The 17431-nt window shown below is 46.4% G+C and overlaps 1 protein-coding gene across 2 annotated transcripts in view; it reads left to right on the plus strand.

Annotated features, from left to right (window-relative positions):
- Positions 1-320: 320 nt before the first annotated feature.
- The window catches only part of LOC144096623 (serine/threonine-protein kinase LATS2-like), a 74961-nt gene continuing 57850 nt past the window's right edge, over positions 321-17431 (plus strand). The window contains exon 1 of one of the 2 annotated variants that reach the window (XM_077629440.1): positions 321-646. The gene's annotated coding sequence lies outside the window, so the exon portion shown is untranslated. The remainder of the gene's footprint in view (positions 647-17431) is intronic. The other variant, XM_077629442.1, reaches the window with a different exon arrangement.

A 17431-nucleotide genomic window follows, 5' to 3' on the forward strand; every position in this document is an offset into this window, starting at 1 on the left:
GGGGCCGACGTGAGACTATCGGAGCAGCCGTGTCGGCATTTGCGGCGCAGTCAGCCTTTGATTTACGCCGTCGCGGCGGCAGTGTCCGAGAGGCGGCAGCGGTGCCGCCGCCGCGCGGCCAAAGAAAGCGACCCCTCCTTTATCTCGTCGGCCGGCGAGAGAAAATCGTGCAAATCCGCGCGGCAGACCGCCGGAGTCCCCTCGGCAAGTCACGTGTCGGCCCCAGGAATGCGAGGCACGCGGGGGGCGGAGCGTGCGTCAATCAAGCGCGTCACGTGACCGCACTGGAATGTCAACAATGTGGAAGGTGGGAGGAGCTTGTACGCCACTCAAACTTGGCTCCCGGGCGCTTGTTCATGGATTCCCGAGGAAACTGTTTCTGAACGAATGCGGCAGACAGCGACCATGTCGCGGTGTTTTCGGCGACGGCCAACGGCCCTGTGCTGTGCTTGAAGTGTTCGCGTGGTGAAGAAGCCGGCCGATCGCTCTGAGGATACCATGCCCGCTCGGTCCTACGTGTAAATGATCTGCGCCGTGGTCCGTCGGAGACCATGTTTGGAAGTGCAGTGCCGCGCGTCGTTGTGACTAGTGCACGTTGTGGTGACGCCCGGTGCTCTGGATTACACGTATCCCGGTAACCACGTAGGTAGGTGCGAGCGCCTTTCTTCGCTGCTGCGCGCTGGCCGCGAACGCGCTTTCTTGGTGCTGCCCGGGCGGTGAGGGCTAGCCAACATGGCGACTGCCGAGGCAGCAAATTGGGGTTGCCCGTGCGCTGTCTCCGAGCAGCCGCGCAGCTCTCGGAATGCACGGCTCACGTAGGCACACTCGATGCCTCGACGCCGAGCGATGCCGTGCGATCCGATCGCTGCCCGTGGCGCGAGCACGGACGCCGACCGTGCGTGCCGCGGTCTGCTTCGGGATATCACATTACCAGCGCTGCAGCGCGCTTTATTCTGCGCCGCTCCGGCGGATTCGAGTGCAGAATGTGCGCTGTAACGCAGCTTTCCGGATGCGTGCCTTCCGTTTCAAAGCGTTATTTGGTCCCTGTCGAGGCGGGCGCCCCGCTGAAACGCTCGCTGTCGACCGGCAGAAAGTTTATTCATGCTAAGCCTAACGGCGACTCGGTTTCGCTCGCGACGCTCTCGGTTCGGCCGCGTCGGGTGCTCGTGGCACGCTCAGGACGGCCGGGTTTTGAGACGCGTGTCGTCGGAGCACTCGCGATCGGGGCCCGCCTCGATGCGGGCTTCAACCGCTTGTTGCCGGGTCCCGGTCTCGCGGTGGACGCATGCAGCAGACGGGAGGGAAGCGCAGGCGAAACAAAAAGAGGGGCGTCCTCGGTGGCACTAAAACAGCGCTTGACCGAGCGGCTTTTTCCGCGTTACCGCTTTCGCGGAAGCTATTTCACGGCGTGCCATTGCGAACATTTCAAACGAGCCCCAGCAGCGCGGCCGGATCGAGGTTCGCATTAAGATCGCGCATCCATGAAGTGTCAACAGTGCAGCCCGCACACACCTAGGAGAGGTGCACTGTCCGTGAGTCACGCAGTTGGCTCGGTCGACTCGCGTCGCTTTGTTGTTTGTGCGCACTTTTTCGTTCGGAAATTTTTTTGTTTTTAGTTTTTCTCCTCCCAGCATCGTTCTGTCTCCTCCGTGCGCACGGCTTGTTTACGTCGCGGCCTGTGTTGTCCCCTGCGATTCGGACGACATCGCACGGACGTTGTCGGACACCCTTTGGGACGGCGCGTGCGTGTATAATAACGTCGGGGCGGAAAATTTCGCAATAACGCTGGCTGGGTCACAGTGATCGAAGCGAATGACTGCGCCAAAGAGAGGTTCAGCTTCAGCGGCCGCGCTGTAGTGTGAGCCGCCAGGAATCGCGTTGAGCTCGCAGGCACAAGCTGTACTGACGATAGCAGTCTGCATTATCTTTTTGCTACTTTCTTTGTTTTTTAGACGCGCATCGTCACATCAGCGCTTTCCTGCTCTCTATATAGAAAGAAAAAAAAAAGCAGCGAAACGCTCGGTAGTCTCGCATTACCGAGTTCCAAGGCTCTTCTAACGACGCTGGCACGTCGATCAGCGCTGCGCGAATGCGTAGTGTCGCCTTACCGACAGGCGTGAGCTCAGCGCTGATGGCTGCATTTTCAGTGGCCCCATTCTTGGCTCCGTGCGCGTTTGTTAGGAGGATGCGTTTAAGCTGACACTTGGGTGATAAACGCGAGAGAACAGACCTGCGTGAGCGAACGTTTGGGCGTGAGAGACGTCTAGCAGCGCAGTGGGGAAAGTCAGTGAGCTCTGTTGGGGTCGCCTCAGTGTGTTGCATGGCGTGTACAGTCGCCATGTGCTACCTGTCTAGAGCATTCGAATGGAGTTCTCTATTGTGTATTTATGACAGTATACGCAGCTTGGCGGGCCCGATACCATTTTTGGAGACGTGCAAAGTTAAGCACAATATATGGGAATGTGCAACAACACAATAAGGTGTTGTTTGAAGCCCCGTGTCACTTGTAAATGATGCATATGTTCTTCCCAATGCACCGTTCGAACGCTCTAGACTAGCTTGTGGACAACTGTACAGTTAGTGCCTGCACTGTTTCGATGGATGCCACTGTTGTGTTGATTTGTGGATCTGAAATCGGCTGATCCCGAAAATCTCAGAGCGGTCTTGAACGTTTTGCACATTAAGACAGCATTGTTCACATGTCTTTAGTTGTTGAATGTCGTTGACCCTTCGAGATAATGCACATATGCCCACGTACGGCTGCCTAGTTTGTGCAAAGGTGCTTGGAGTGCACGTGGTGCTGTGTGAAGGACGAGATAGAACACACACAGGTTTTTATGCGCAGCAAAAACTTCTTCAGGAGGAAGTTCAAGTGCAAAAAAACTACACAAAAATATGCGCACACATGCTATGCAGCAAAAGGGAAAAATTGGGTGCCAGAGGTGCCATGTTCTCTGTGCGAGATGCTCCAGGACAACTCGCAAGCAATAAAGAATGTGCGGTCTTGATGTGTTCCTCAGCTAGCGTAAAATGAGAGCCTTCACGCAATCAGTGTTTATGCTAATTCGCTCAGCCTATCACACATGCAGCTCCTGGAGTGTGCTCTATTTATGTGCGGTTTTGATTCTAGGTTGCTCAAGGTCGTGCCACTGATGGCCAGCTGTTTTATTTCATGTGTGAACAGGTGAAGTGATCTCTGCAGGGCAGCCTGCACCAGTTTGCTCAGCCGATGTATTTTGGTGTCACTGCTACCTGACAGGGTGGTTCAGTGGCTTTGGCATTCAGCCTTTCAACCCAAGGTCGCTCAGTCGAATCCCAGCCATGGCAGCTCCATTTCGATGGAGGCAAAATGCACCGATGTGCTGTGCAACTTCTGTGCTTGTTTCGTAAACTCAAGCGGTTGTAGTTAACCTGGAGGCCTTCACTGCTGGCATCTCTCATAGCCTGCATGTAGCATGAAGATGTTAAATACAACATACCATACTTTTATCACTGCTAAGCTGCATTGCTGTCACGAATAGGTATAGCAAAAGACGGAATTGCAGCAGTCATTATTGGTGAGAATGAGAAAGAAGAGAAGCCATTAAGTATAGTGGGCTTAATCTAATACAAGACAAATATAACAATGAAAATTTCTATACCAGAAAAGAGAAAGGATTGTGGTACTGCCGAAGCCATTGGAAGGCTGTTAAAGAGGACTGTTATTGTATGAGGAAGCTAAATAATGAGCTTTTTGATGGGACAGTCATGGTAACGAAAATTCTTAGGTATAATATTAATGATGAGAAGCTCGGTATGATCACTTGTGGTGGGCTGATGAGAAAGAATTTCCATTAAGATGGAGGGAAAATGATAGTATAGTTCCTTGAGTGTTGCTTCCACCTCTTGTGGCATATGATTGTAGGTTGATCTGAAAGAATGAATTTAGGAAGATGATAGGTGTCCCTTTCTCCCCTTGTCTAATGATTAAGGGACATGATTCCTCCTGTCAGAGCAGAAATCTGTGGCAAACCAGGCATGACTGGCTTTGTGCTAGAGCTTGTTGCCAACCCATTGCTATGTAGCGAAGCTGCTCTGAGCGAAAGTACGGAAAAAATGAGTGGAAAACTTTCTTTCCTATAGACCCACAGGAAGGGACGTCTGTGACGTGTTGCTTGAGCAATGCAGGGCCAGCATTCTGAATATTGTTATTTTTGAAACTGTCATTTTTGGTTACACCCGATTGGTCGAAAGTGCTGAAGAAACGGGACGCTGGCAGAGCAGATGCTGGTGAACCTCAGTGAGATATATAGCCACGTTGTGGCGCGCTCTGAAGCAAAGCCTCTCGCTTCAGAGTGAACTCGTTGCTTTTACTGCATTTGTCAGCACGTCAGCTGGCTATAAATTGTATACAGGGTTTTTGCTTTGTCTTATTTTGCCTCCAACGAATTGGATGGGCGATAAATTTGGCCTGTTTTTTTTTTATTTCGTTGGACAATTTGGTAGCTCCCAGGCCTAACTAGCACCGATTTGTTGTATAAATGGCTCACTATACGAAAGCCAGGTGATGTCCCTATCACCGCAGTTGGCGTTGCATTTGTGTGCGTTGAACGATGTTACATACAGCATATTGTCCGGCAAGATGCTTGTGTTTACTGTATTCAAATGTGCATCCGCTATTCTAGAACTCTCTGCTAGCTGTCAGAGCGTTCTGCGTCACGATTGTGTGCACTGTCTGGCAGCATGAAGCTGCTCATTATGTGGATGGTAAGTTGCCAGAGACTCATCACTACACCTACATGTTTGACATGCCAGAGGTGGTTTTTCGGTACCACTTACGGGTCTTCATGACCAAGGGTGCTGTGGCTCTGTGTTGACCTTGCGAGTTAGTTCTCAAGTTAAGTTTTCAGGAGTCAGTGGGCATGTGTGCATTCTGCGCCATGGTGAACCTCTGAAAACTTCGTATGCGAAGTCTCCCAATACATACATGGAAAGAAACACAGAGTAAAAAGTTTTTTTTAGCTTGTTCTTTTTTATATATTTACTGCTGAAAAATGAAAGGCCTAACAGCGGCATCTCGCGGTTCTTGCAGTGCCTGCATAAAAGGAATGAAAAACGTAAATTACTGTCTGCACAATGGCCCGATCACAACAGCTTTAGCGATGTTGCAGAGGGCAAGTTGTCATGGCATCTTGCTGGTTCAGCACTACAGCGAGCGTGCATTGTGCAGCGAGTCAGTGCGTGCCACAAATTTTCCTCTCTGCTCCTTTTTCCCCTCAAGATAAATGTAAAACACCATGCTTTGCAACAAGCGAGCTGTCTTTTATTCACCGTCAGCTATCTGTGGCCACCATCCGTCACAGTGCATGTAATAATTCTCTTTAAGTAGACCTCCAGCCTTTACGGTGCAGGGAAGAGTACCCGAAATGTTTTTTTCATTTGTTGTAGTCCACTGCATGAATGAGACAGATTTTGATTATTTCATTATTGTAGCATGTGATGCTTTACTAAAAACGTGGCTAATTTTTCTTTTGTCATTGCCCATTTACCGGCAAAAAGCAATAATACGGCTGGGCATTTTGCTGCAGCAACTGCAATGAAGGGACATCCTGCCACCGCCCACAGTCGCAACCAAACTGACATATGCTTGGGGCATTTCATCCAGTCAGGTGTGGCCGAAAATGACGGCAACTCAGAAGACGGGCCCAGATGGACTAACGTCTGAAAAATTGGCCTTAAACTTCTTTTCATCAGTAGTGTACTTTCTGTGAAAAATCCAACTTGGATATTTTGTAGGGCTGAGCGGTCAGTTTGTGGCTCTGTGTGCTTATTTATCGTTTAGGTGAGAAAGTTAGACACAAATTAACCTCAGTCATAATGCTAGTTTCACTTTCTGGTTTGATCAAGCAAGCTTACCTAGGCACCCATGGGAGGGCGTTGACAGGAGTGCGACGAAAGTTTGAACTGCAAACAGAAATTAACGTCCCTTAGCTTGTTATGTTTACATTCTCTACAGCTACAGGGTGGGCCATAGTGAGCTGCTTCTTGAGGATTACATTTCATTGCTGTTCTCATTAATTAGCAGTTGTTTGAAGAGTTTCATGAATAGGGCCTGGGTTGTGACTAATTTTTGTGGCGGTTGATCCCCGGAAGCGTGGAAGCAGAGAATGCGGTTTTATCGGTTCAGTTGCTTGCTGTGAAACGTGCAGTCATGCTTGTCTCCACTTGTTTCCCCGAGCTTCTTGAAACTGAAAGTATGATACTCTTTGCATTGTTGTTTGTAAGTGAAAAAAAACAAGAGCTTTAGAGGGGCTGTTTCTAACTGCAACTACGATGACGTCGTGACGCATTAACCGCTTTGTTACATTCAGATGAACAGCTGATTGTTCCAAAAGGAAAGGGCCTTGAGACTGCAAGTAGCTTTCTTGCAGTTACAGAGCAAGCAGTACGGTTGCACTCGGCTCATGTTGGCAGTGGACATGTGCACCACTTCCTGGTTGGAAGGTCGAGCGAAGCTTTCTGACATAATTGAATGCCATAGCCGCTTGCACTGCCTCAGCCAATTGACAGCTTGCAGAATTGAAGGAAAGCTGACATACAGGAAGATAATTATCAATCAAACACCCTCATTCACAGACGGAAATTCTTGCATTCTTTTTCGATAAGAAAGAGGGAGAATGCCCCTTAATGTGCATGAGAAAGGCCCATTAATGATACAGCAGGGGTACCGAAAAAGCTTTCCAGCGAATCCAAAAATTTCTACTGACTTGGCCTCTAGCCTATCCACAATAAATACCCTTGAGGAGCAAGTCCAGACAGGTACTCCTGAAGGCAGTGCACTGTTCTACCCTTTCCAGAACTGCCCTTTTCAAACTCAATCCCTAAGCTGGTGGTAGCTACCTCTTCTACAGGATCACACAGTTAAGAGGCTCTCTCCTTTTTGAAAAAGGATGCAATAGAGGGCAACTCACCCATCTCCCCTCGCTCAAAGCCCCGTTTTGCGTGGGCAGAGTAGTATGTGAAAACGCGGTCTGTGAATGAGGGCTTGTGGGTCGGAAGGGTATGCCAGCTTTCCTTCTATTCTGCAAGCTGTCAATCGGTGCACATTGTTGCCAGGGATCAGTCCTCATGGGGTGGAAGTCGGAATGCGGTGCCCGGTTGAAAGCATTTCCATAAGCTTGCACCATTTGCAAAGCTGGGGACCTAGGTGCTCATCGTGTTCCTTTCACTCGTTATAGTCACACAAAAAAGTTTTTTTTTTGCCTTTATGTGCATAAATTTATTAAATTCAGTAGACACTGACAGTGGATTTTCTTTTAAGCTACATTTTCGTCGCTGTACTTTCACCCTGTTTGCTACCTTTCACTGGGAAAGCATGCGTCATTCATCAGGAAATGGCAGAGTGCGTGCTGGAAGGGAGGTTGCAGTGTGATAGAGGATGGGAAAATTCACCGTGAACACATCTTCGTGTTATGTATCTCCAGAATGAGTGTGGGCCTTGACGAGTTTGTTTGAATAAACTCGATGGCCTAGCCTTACATTTAAAGGTATATTGTGGGTGTTATGCCTATATTGACATTTTCCTGCTCTTTATTCCCTCTTACTTATCCTTGCAGTCTCAGCTTACTGCAACCGCAGCGGTGGCCTAGTGGCTTGAGCATCCGCCTCGCATGCGGGAGGTGCGGGGTTCGATCCCCAGTGCCGCCGGGTACCCACCGGTGATACAATGGGTGCAAGCTTCCCCTGGCCTGGTGCTCGGCTTATTCAGGGTGAAATGCTTGGGAAATGGGTCTTTGACCCCACCTTGAGCGAACGAAAAAACTCCCTTTGCCATGGCGCTCTTTGGCGGCAAATGCCTTTGCGCCATAAAAATTCACTATCATCATCATCAGCTTACTGCAGGTAATTTTGGAACAAGAGTTTAGCCAAACAGTTTCCTTGTAACTGCACACGAGCTGGCAACAAAAGATTGGACCATTTACGGCGGAGACACGGTGAAAAAAAATAGTAATACAAAAACATGTACACACAGAATGACCACTGTGGACCAAAATGCGTTCTGTTTTTTCCCACTGTTTGTACCTCGAAGCATAATCGATGCTGTTGACTTTCATTGCTGTGACCAGTTCTGTGGCAGTTGATGGCAGTTGTATAGGCAGAGTGTATTACATTGGTAGCTACAATTTTTCAAAGTGTGAAGCAGTGTGCTGTGCAGCACAGGGAAGAGGGATTTATAGAAGGAACGCTTAGGGATCATCCTTCTTTGTAAAAGCTTGGTCTGCTGCTGCCACGCTATCGTTCCAAAGATAGCTCAGTGAGAGTTGTATATGATACCTTCCAGTTCATTTCCATTCAGAGTGGATCTGGTTAAACTAAACTCGCTGAAATGAAACTGCCTGATCAATGCAGCCAAGGCACTAACTTTCGTTGGTCATCTTGCATTGGGAGTTATGCAGTGTTTTAGTTTTTATAAGAACTCGGACAGAGACTAGCCTCATGTGAGGTTCACATCACTCTGCTTTTTCAGCTCTGGCATGTTTGAGGGTCCACTGAGTTTTTCTCCACTGCCTCCTTTTCAGCCGAGGTCTGTAAAGTGTTAAGCTGCGTTTTTGTCTCATCTCGTGCTTTGAGAATCCTGTTGACAGCATAACTCAGGTTTACGACAGTGACCACGAGTGAAGTGGTGGAAGTTGATGCTGGCGATCCTGTGCCCACAGCAGTATCTAACCAAGCACTTAAAGATTCAGTTTACATCTCTATGCACTGCTTAAAATCTAACGGCTGCACAGAACTTTTGAGAGTCCTTTCACACATGCGTGCATATTGTGTGCTGAAGAAGTTACAATTGAAGCAAGGTACAGCTGTGTCCTTTTTTTGGTACTCCAGTATGATTATAAACACTTGCCCCTTTCGGAGTAACCCGATAGTTAATGATTTTTCGTGTTGGTCACTTCAGCCAAATCGGGTAAAATTAAACACCTTTTCCGTGCCTTTTGAATGCTTTTTAACTGTACTGTACTGCCTTAAAAAATGACTGGTATGACGTGGAAAATGTGGCACCTAAATACAATAACACTGAGTCAGTTCAGCTACAGTCTGTAAACTTGTGTTGTATTGCTTGGCAGTGCTCTCGCCTACTGAAGGGAACCATTTTCCGGTCTTATTATTGTCAGCATTGAAAGAGGGCAGTAGTTGCAGCGATAGTTCAGAACTCCATTCATCAAAACCTGTTCTTGGCTGTTGTCCAGCCAATGGTGAAAGCACATTGGAATGTGGATTTAAGTGGATAAGACAAAGAAATCTTATCTACTGCTCCGCGTGATAGCCAAAGAGCAGTTGGTATGTGCTTTGGCTAGTCAGCTTGCTCACAGTGATTGTTTCGGAAAAGCTTTGAGGAAATGAAAGCATTGTGAGGCGAGGTTGATTCAATGAGTGGGCGGGAAAGATAGCCTATTTCCTTTTGCCAAACAGAACCTGTGACTTGATAAAGCGAAAACAACACTTCACGCTTATACCATATCTTTCAAACATATGACCAACAAGAGAGTTCGGGGCCAATAAACACATGTGGTGTTGTAATAACAGGCCATACCATTCCATTCCCTTTTCTGCATTTAATGCGATGGCATTAGGAGGTCTGTGAAGGCGAAAACTGTCTCCACCTGCAACAGGTTATGTCAGGTGGCCAGCGGGATTTGTAGGTGGGAAGCTGGACTAGGAATGGCTCAACAGTAGTGGATAAAGGAAGTGATTATGAATAGAAATTGAATCATAATTGGAATAGATTGGCAAGTGAAAGATGCTATCAAATTTCCTCCGCATCAATCCAGTTGATTGCCACTAAATTATTTCTGATCGTTACTGGCAGCTTGTGAGCAAAAGAATGTCATCACGTTGTCCTTATCTTCTCATTTCTATTTGGGGTGGATATCTCGGCAAATGCTGCAGTTGCTGTGCTTGGATTTCCGGATGCCCTTGAAGTGAAGGAGTAACCCTATTCACGAACTGTGTATCAAAAGCTGAAAAAAAAAAAACGCCCCTCATTCATGTTACTATTACACATAAAGGCTTTGAAACTATCATTGTGAAAGCCTTGTGCCTTTGTTTCATTCGCTGTACAAGCTACTGTGCAAGCACTGTGAAGGTTTTCTATAGCAGTCATTCTGGGGAAATGCATTTGCGGGTCTTTACTTGAAAAGAACAGGCTCGTGCGGTGAGCGGGGCGAAGGTGCCCTTTTGTTGAGTGAAGAAATTTGGGTGAGTTGGTATACCTTCATGATTCACAACAGCACAGCAAACATGGACAAAGGGAGACTTAGACAAGACAGGTGCTGACCTTGCTGGCTGTCACTGCACTTCCATTGTGTGCAGTGCTTGCATCCCTGCTGGCATTTTTCTGATTCATCCAGCCAAGCAAGAGCACAGCTGTCTTTTGTTCCAGCTGTGAGAAGTTTTGTTGTTTCATTCGTTGTGTCTTGAGGGAACAGAAAGAAAGGGTGATCTAATCTCAGCTTGTAACTGCAGGTGGCGTGTGGATAGAACGGCGGCATTACATGAGCATTTTTTTGTTGTTAACTACGCTGCTGTGGTTGTGGCTTTTTCCAGGTGAGAGGGCAGGCGTGTTCAATGACAAGCTGCTGGTTGCCATGCTTTTGGTACTTTTTTTTTCCAGGAGCGGGTACATCCAGTGCTCGTGCACGTTTCTGCGCTTTTTATTCTGTTGCTGATGATCCAGTCAGGCTTCAGGTAGAAGTGAAGAAACTGGTGCAACATGGAGCCTAATGCGAGACATAAAGGGCTGCAAATTTGCGCCGCTGTCATTGGCTGATATCATTTGAGTGCATCAGACATGTCTGCAAGGTGTTTGTTTCTCCGCTGTTATGCCTTTTGATGCTTTTCTTTTTTTGTCCATTGCTTCGTGTGCAATGTGCCTGCAGATTTGTGAAGAGTTAAATGTGCTGTTATTCCCCTTCACGGCAATGCCCTTACAAAGGCGTTGTTAGTAATAAATAAATATCAAAAATAAATAAAAAAAGATTTGTCAGCAGTGTTCTAAACGGGGCTGGGGTTAACAAATTTTTTGAGACAGCATACCAGATGGAGGGAGAGTGGGGCGAATGGAGGTATTTTGCTTTTTTGTCAATCTTGTCAGCTGTTTCACTTAGCTGGGGTCAGCGTCTGTTTTGTCTGATCAGTGTTAAGTAAAGAACCTGTTGTTTAAACTCCAGCAAAAGGTACCCACCCCACAAACTTTTTATGTTTGCGATTTTGTAGTGCGCAGCACTTGCCTGCTTCCCATTGAATCTGTTCGTTGTTGGATTGATGCGGGGATTTTTGTTTCTGACGTTCATTTGCCGGTTGACCTATTTAAACTCTCTGGCTAGCATATAATTTGTGCAGCTGTGTGAACGTGAATTGAGGTACTACTCACTTGAAAGGCCACGTGCTTGTGCCTGATGCTGCTGCTGCTGCATAATTTGCCTTGTTGAGTGGTGTGATTAGAAGCCAGCTTGCATGCTGACTGCATCATGTCGACACCCTTTTGGAGTGGTGCTGTTGCGACAGGTTTAAATGCAGCCACTGCAGTGCAGAGGCTAAGTGCAGACAATGTGCTGCCACCCAGATTTGTTGTAACAAGTCAGCACATGAGCGACTCGTTCATATAATGCTACCACTAACTGAGCCTGATTTGCGTCTGAGTGTGAAGACTATGCAGAAAATTCTGGATCTTTCTTTGTTTTTCTTTTTTTTAAATAATTTTTTGCTGCCTCAATGCTGCTTTGTTTGCAAGAGTTATGAGATTGGTTTGTACAATTCTGCCCTGATACTGCTTTGCACAGCATTTGCTAGTTTCCATTATGTGCACAGCACTTGCAGTGCCTGTTGTTGCTGGCATGGCAGAAGGCGTGACGAGAGCTGCGTTTAAGGCTGTAGCAACCAAAGGTTTCCATCTTGTTTCTTTTCCTTTTTTCTTTTTAAGGACCTTTGGGTACTGCCATGGTGCTCTTTGGCCAATGCTGCCCTCGCAGCAAAAAATATGTGCCATCACCGTGTCAAATTTTCGTTATTATTTGTCCAACATTCCTCAGTCTCCTGAATGGAATGAATTTGACAGTGGCATGCGTGACATGAAGACCTGGAATGAAGTGGTGCTTGTGCTGTCCTGTGATGAATTATTTTACTTTCGTGGCACAGCATTCTTGCTGGCAGTAATTCTGCAGTTGCTGTCACGCGTGACTGTGGATTCTGCAAGTTTGAAGCCTGATTGGAGCCTCAGTGACAGTACTGAAATTCTTGCAGTGTTTCGCAGCAGCAGTCATGCACTGGGGCTTGCAGAGTTGAAAGCATTATGTGTACGTATGCATTGCTGTCCTTGCGAACATGTGATTACCATGCTGTGTGGGCCGCTATTTTCACACATGCCAGCCTTCCTGCTGTGAGGTCTTGTCAAGTGTCGGCTATGTATCATTCGAAATGAGAACTGCTCTGTAGAAGAAGTGGGTTAGTAAGCTGCAGAGAGGGGTAAAAATTTATCATTGTCTTGTGAGGAAAATGCTGTGAGGCATAGTTTGACTCGAATTGAATTGTTAGGCATTGAAGTGGTAAGGAAATACACCTCATCATGAGCTGATAGTGATGGCAGATCTGGATTGTGAAGGTGAAATAGCCTGGAGAATAAGCACGGGGTGGAGCACATTTGATAGGTACTCTCCGGTCATGAATAGAAGCCTAATGGCATTCCTGAAGAGGAGAGTATACCAGGCGTTTCAGTGAAGGTAAGCGAAACTTTTTTGTGATAGTTCTTATTATAGGCTTTTTCAGGTATGAAGGTGGCTTCTGCGGCACAATAATACCTGCGTTGGCGGACATCAGAAAACTTGTAAATAATGTTAACTAGTTAGCCGCTTAACTAATTTCTGGTAATTAACTTTTGAACTATAACAGTAAAGTTACTGGTTGCAAATTTGAGATTTGTAGCCGGTCGTTAGTAATAGCCATGTTAGATTTGAGAATTTCGAAAACGCGATTACCCTTGGCGCTGTAGCTCGACAAGATTTGGCTGCATCGTGCGAAAATACATATGGTTTCGAAATCATGCAGGCAAAGCAACCCCCTCCAGCACACGTAAATAGTCGAAAAAGCCAACTTTTGTCGAGCCTCAGCGCCAAGTGTAATCAGGTTTTCGAAATTCTAAGAACCAATATGGCTATTACTAACGACCGGGTCCAAATCTCTAATTGCAACCAGTAGCCTAACTGTTATTGTTCAAAAAGTAATTATCACAACTTAGTTAAGAGGCTAAATAGTTAACATTATTTACATGTTTTCTTATGCCCGCCAAAGCAGGTATTATTGTGCCGCAAAATCCACCTTCATACCTCAAAAAGCCTATTTATAAAAATTCTGGTTCACCTTCCCTGAAACACTTATTATAACAGCTGCATCTTGCCAGGACTCACCTGTGAGGCAGGAACATGTAGTCAAACCAAAAAGGCTTGAGATTAAATAGCAAGACGTAGCCAGAAAGAGAAATGATAAAAGTAATGTTAAAGGTACACTGAGGGCAAATTGAAGTTGGCCCGTATTGACAGACTACAGCATTTTAACGATTAGGACACACCTCTCTCCGAAAATGGAGGTTTTATAAGCTAGAAAAGGCCAAGAAACTAAGCACGGGTGTCACTATTACCAGCCGCTGATGCAGGTAAACTGCGTGCTTCGACCCCAAACTTTTTGCGTGGATCTGAGAGGCCATGCTACTCCGCCATTCACTTCAAAATAGCACCCTTCTTGTTGCGGATGACAGAAGTCCGAATCGAGTGGTGGGAAATTTTCAAATTTAGTAGGCATAGCCAGAGAGAGCCATGGAATCCATTTTTACTGAGAACAGTATAATTGGATGGAGTTGAGTTCAGCGCTCCTTGAAGAGATGAGGGCAGAGGAGAATGGGCTAGGCAACAAACTTGAGTTAATCGTATCCTAGCCGAAATCAAGAAGAGGAAATGAGCATTCGCAGGGAAAGTAAAGTGGAGAATGGATAACGGTTTCTAAAGTTAAAGAGTGCATTCTAAAAGCAGATTACAGTAGTTGGTAGCAAACAACATGGCTAGGTGTTATTAGAAAGTTTGCTGGCATAGGGTGCTTGCAGCTGGCACAGAACTGGGTTATTTGGGGTTCCATGGGAGATGCCTTTGCCCTGTTGTGAACGTATACAATGTTTCATACACAGCGTGTATGAAACATGCTTTGCACTGGCTGCATCTGCACCCCAGAACCACTTGATCAGACGTCCTGTGTGCAAACAAGCATATTTAATTGTGACAAAGCTCATGCACCATGACTGGCAACATCCTGCACTTCGTTTGACCTCTTACATTTTCATCCTGCCATGACCACCATGATAATGGTGGTGAGTGATGGTAGGTGGTGATGAGGTTTAAACTAGGCATTGGGTGGTTAAGAGTGCCAGCCAGGAGAGGTAGAATGCTGGAATCAAGCGAGCAGGCACCTAGGAAACTTGTTCAATGAAGATGCAGGAGGACGGTGCTGAAACTGTCACATACTCACTCACTCAACACAACACTTTCACAGACCAATGCTGACTTGCACTATGCACAAATGAAATGAAGATAAGTGGAGCTTAAGAGTTTTAGAATGACGCAGAAGAGTAAAACTTGTAAGTCAATGCAGTGAACACTGCATACACATTGTGGTATTACTGCACATTGAAAAAGAGCATTCCTCTTTGAGAATCGGTGCTGGAGTTGTAGAAATGTGAATGCACTTGAGAACACCTAGTGTGCACATGTGTTCATTGTGTGTGATGCTCCGTCCTCTCTACCAGACAGCAGCCAACTTTCCAAATGTAGCTGCTCAGCGTAGTTATGGTATTGAAAAATTCTCAAAAATCAAGGCTCAAAGCGCAGGCCATCAAGTATTGGAACCAGACGGACTACTGTTGTGCTGTTGTTTTAAAGCACATTCCATTTTGTTTCTGGGCACAAGCCTGAAAGTTCACAGCAAGAGCATCATTGCAGGTCTCCAAAGCATTAATGGTTGTTGAGTTTTCCATATGGTCAGCAGTGTTTGTTTTTCATTAACACGTTTCTTGTGGCAGTGTTTTTCAGTCCTAATCCTTGTGCATTTCCTGGGAGTGGCTTGGTTCACTAGTGAGCCATCGGTGAAGCCAGCTTTTGTGCACTGCCAGCATATGATCTGTGCTTTCCCCAGGCTCTCTGACACACCAGAGCTGTCCCCTACAGCTTCATCCTGCCACTCAGTATTCATGGCCGTACAACCCACGACGCAATGCATGTGTCAAGGTTGCCTGTGTGCACTTTGCTCCTTTACTCACGGACAGCTTTTTCTGGCTATGCAGCCAAGGCTAGGCAGGAAAGGGAAGGAGGCGTGCCTTTGTTTGGGAACTGTGGGACTGGGTTGTCCAGGGGTGCAGTGGGATAACGGGGGAGGTGGTGCTGGCTCCCCAAGCCTGAGATAGGCCACTCCCCATGACAGTTGAACAAGTTCCTGCTCCTCTCCTTTCCTGCCTAGCCTTGGCTGCATAGCCACAGAAAGCTGTCCCTGAGTATAGTAGACCTGACTCATAAACACCTCTCTCCTATTGGCATATTTTTCAGGCACAGAAAAAAGTTTACAAGGTGCATTTATATTCGAGCACATTGCCTTTTATTTGAGCAACCATAATGTGTTTTGGCAGTGGTTAATAATTAAAGTGGTGGCGAGGCATTTGGACAACTGTGGCTGTGCATTTCCTTCAGCTCTTTGTGCAGGTTGTGATTAGTGCAGGCAATAATAATGGTGCATGTAGTTGTGTTTGAGGCTTAAACCTATTTAGGACAGAGAAAAAAGAAAGTCAGTTGCACCATCGTTACTCAGCACTGCTGCTCTGAATCTGTTGCAACATGTCTGCATCAGGCGCATTAGGTATTTGATGAAATGTACCTGACAGCAGCGATTTGCTTTAAAAAGAGCCCTCGGAGTTGAGTTGCATTTTATCATTGCAAAGAGTGTAGTTATTTCACAATGTGGCTTTTAACTCCAGCACTCTCAATATATGACTGACATTTCCATTCTCTCTGTAACCCCTTTATTTTGCGAAAGCTGCTTTGAGCGTTAAAGGCTGCTGCGTCATTCTTGTTTACTTGGAATCAGCATTTGTGTTTTTTGGGAAAATGATCAAGACTTTTCTGATGCTTATCATATATTTGCATGTTTGGTTACTGGTTGTGTGATCAGCTCTATATAGCCAGGTTGTGATGACTTTGACTTTTTGTTTGCCTCTATGCTACTGCAATTTATGAAACCACCGTGCATCACAGCTTATTTAATCTGCTACTGCTACTACTAGCACGCATCATCTGGTTGACTGATTTTTTTTATTTGCTGTTTCCCGTACATGCTTCCTAAACTTCAGCATATCTCTTCCTTGGGTATTCACTGTTGCTTGCAGTAGAAACAGGTCATTTTTGAGTGTGATGTGTCTCAAATCAGGTTGCAGTTTGTCACTGCTTGAGGTGCGGGACGCTAAGGTACTGTTAAGCTGAAAACAAAGAACCATTGTTATCATAGGCGTGTGCCGAGAGGGCAGTGGGGCAGTGGCCCCACTGATAGACGAAGGAGAGCACAAATTTTGAAATTTTATATCATAATGTTCCCTGCTATACACAGAAGACATGAACAAGCTACCATGAACTTTGCCCCCCCCCCCCCCATGGAAAGACTTGTGCATGCCTGTAATCAAATTGTTATGAATAAACCCACAGATGTCCAAAACAAGTACAGGGATGTCCATTGCGTTCCCAACGTTTAGAAAGAGGCATTGGCTTTGAGTACGAAGACAGACATACATGCATGCATGCAGGTACTGAGCAGAAATATTGACAGAAAAGAATGTTGAATTGCGCGCTTGCGATGTTCAGGTGATGGGGCAGGTGGAACATATGTTTGGATGAATGGTGCCCAGACACGTGGGCATTTCTCGATTCTTCTGTGAACAACACGAAATGCACTGACATCATGCCACAGCGAAGTGCGGCCGTGGTGTGTGGTGTTCATGTAGGTAGCAAGGTTCCTGTCATTCTGTAACACGAGGTACTGCAACAAGGTTCCTGTCATACTAAGGTCTGCCAAAATTGAATCGGGTGTAAGCTCACCACGAACCCCAGAACAGGAGGTGGGTCGCTTTCTAACGTTTTTACATATCTTGCAGCACCCCCATCGCCAGCTGTTCCTGCTCATATCAGACTTCTGGCAAATGCTTCATTTCTAGGTCATTACCAGTGAAAAGTACAGTGTGGCCAAGCTAGTAGGCTTCGCCACGTCTTAAAGCTTTTTGTTTGATTCACCTGAAGCAGTCATGTCCAACCAGAAGTCTTTGAATGACTGGCCCTAGTTCATGAGCGTGATTAGCAGAATTGAAACACAGTATGCA

Source organism: Amblyomma americanum, chromosome 7 (genome assembly GCF_052857255.1).
Source record: "Amblyomma americanum isolate KBUSLIRL-KWMA chromosome 7, ASM5285725v1, whole genome shotgun sequence".
NCBI classification, from domain to species: domain Eukaryota; kingdom Metazoa; phylum Arthropoda; class Arachnida; order Ixodida; family Ixodidae; genus Amblyomma; species Amblyomma americanum.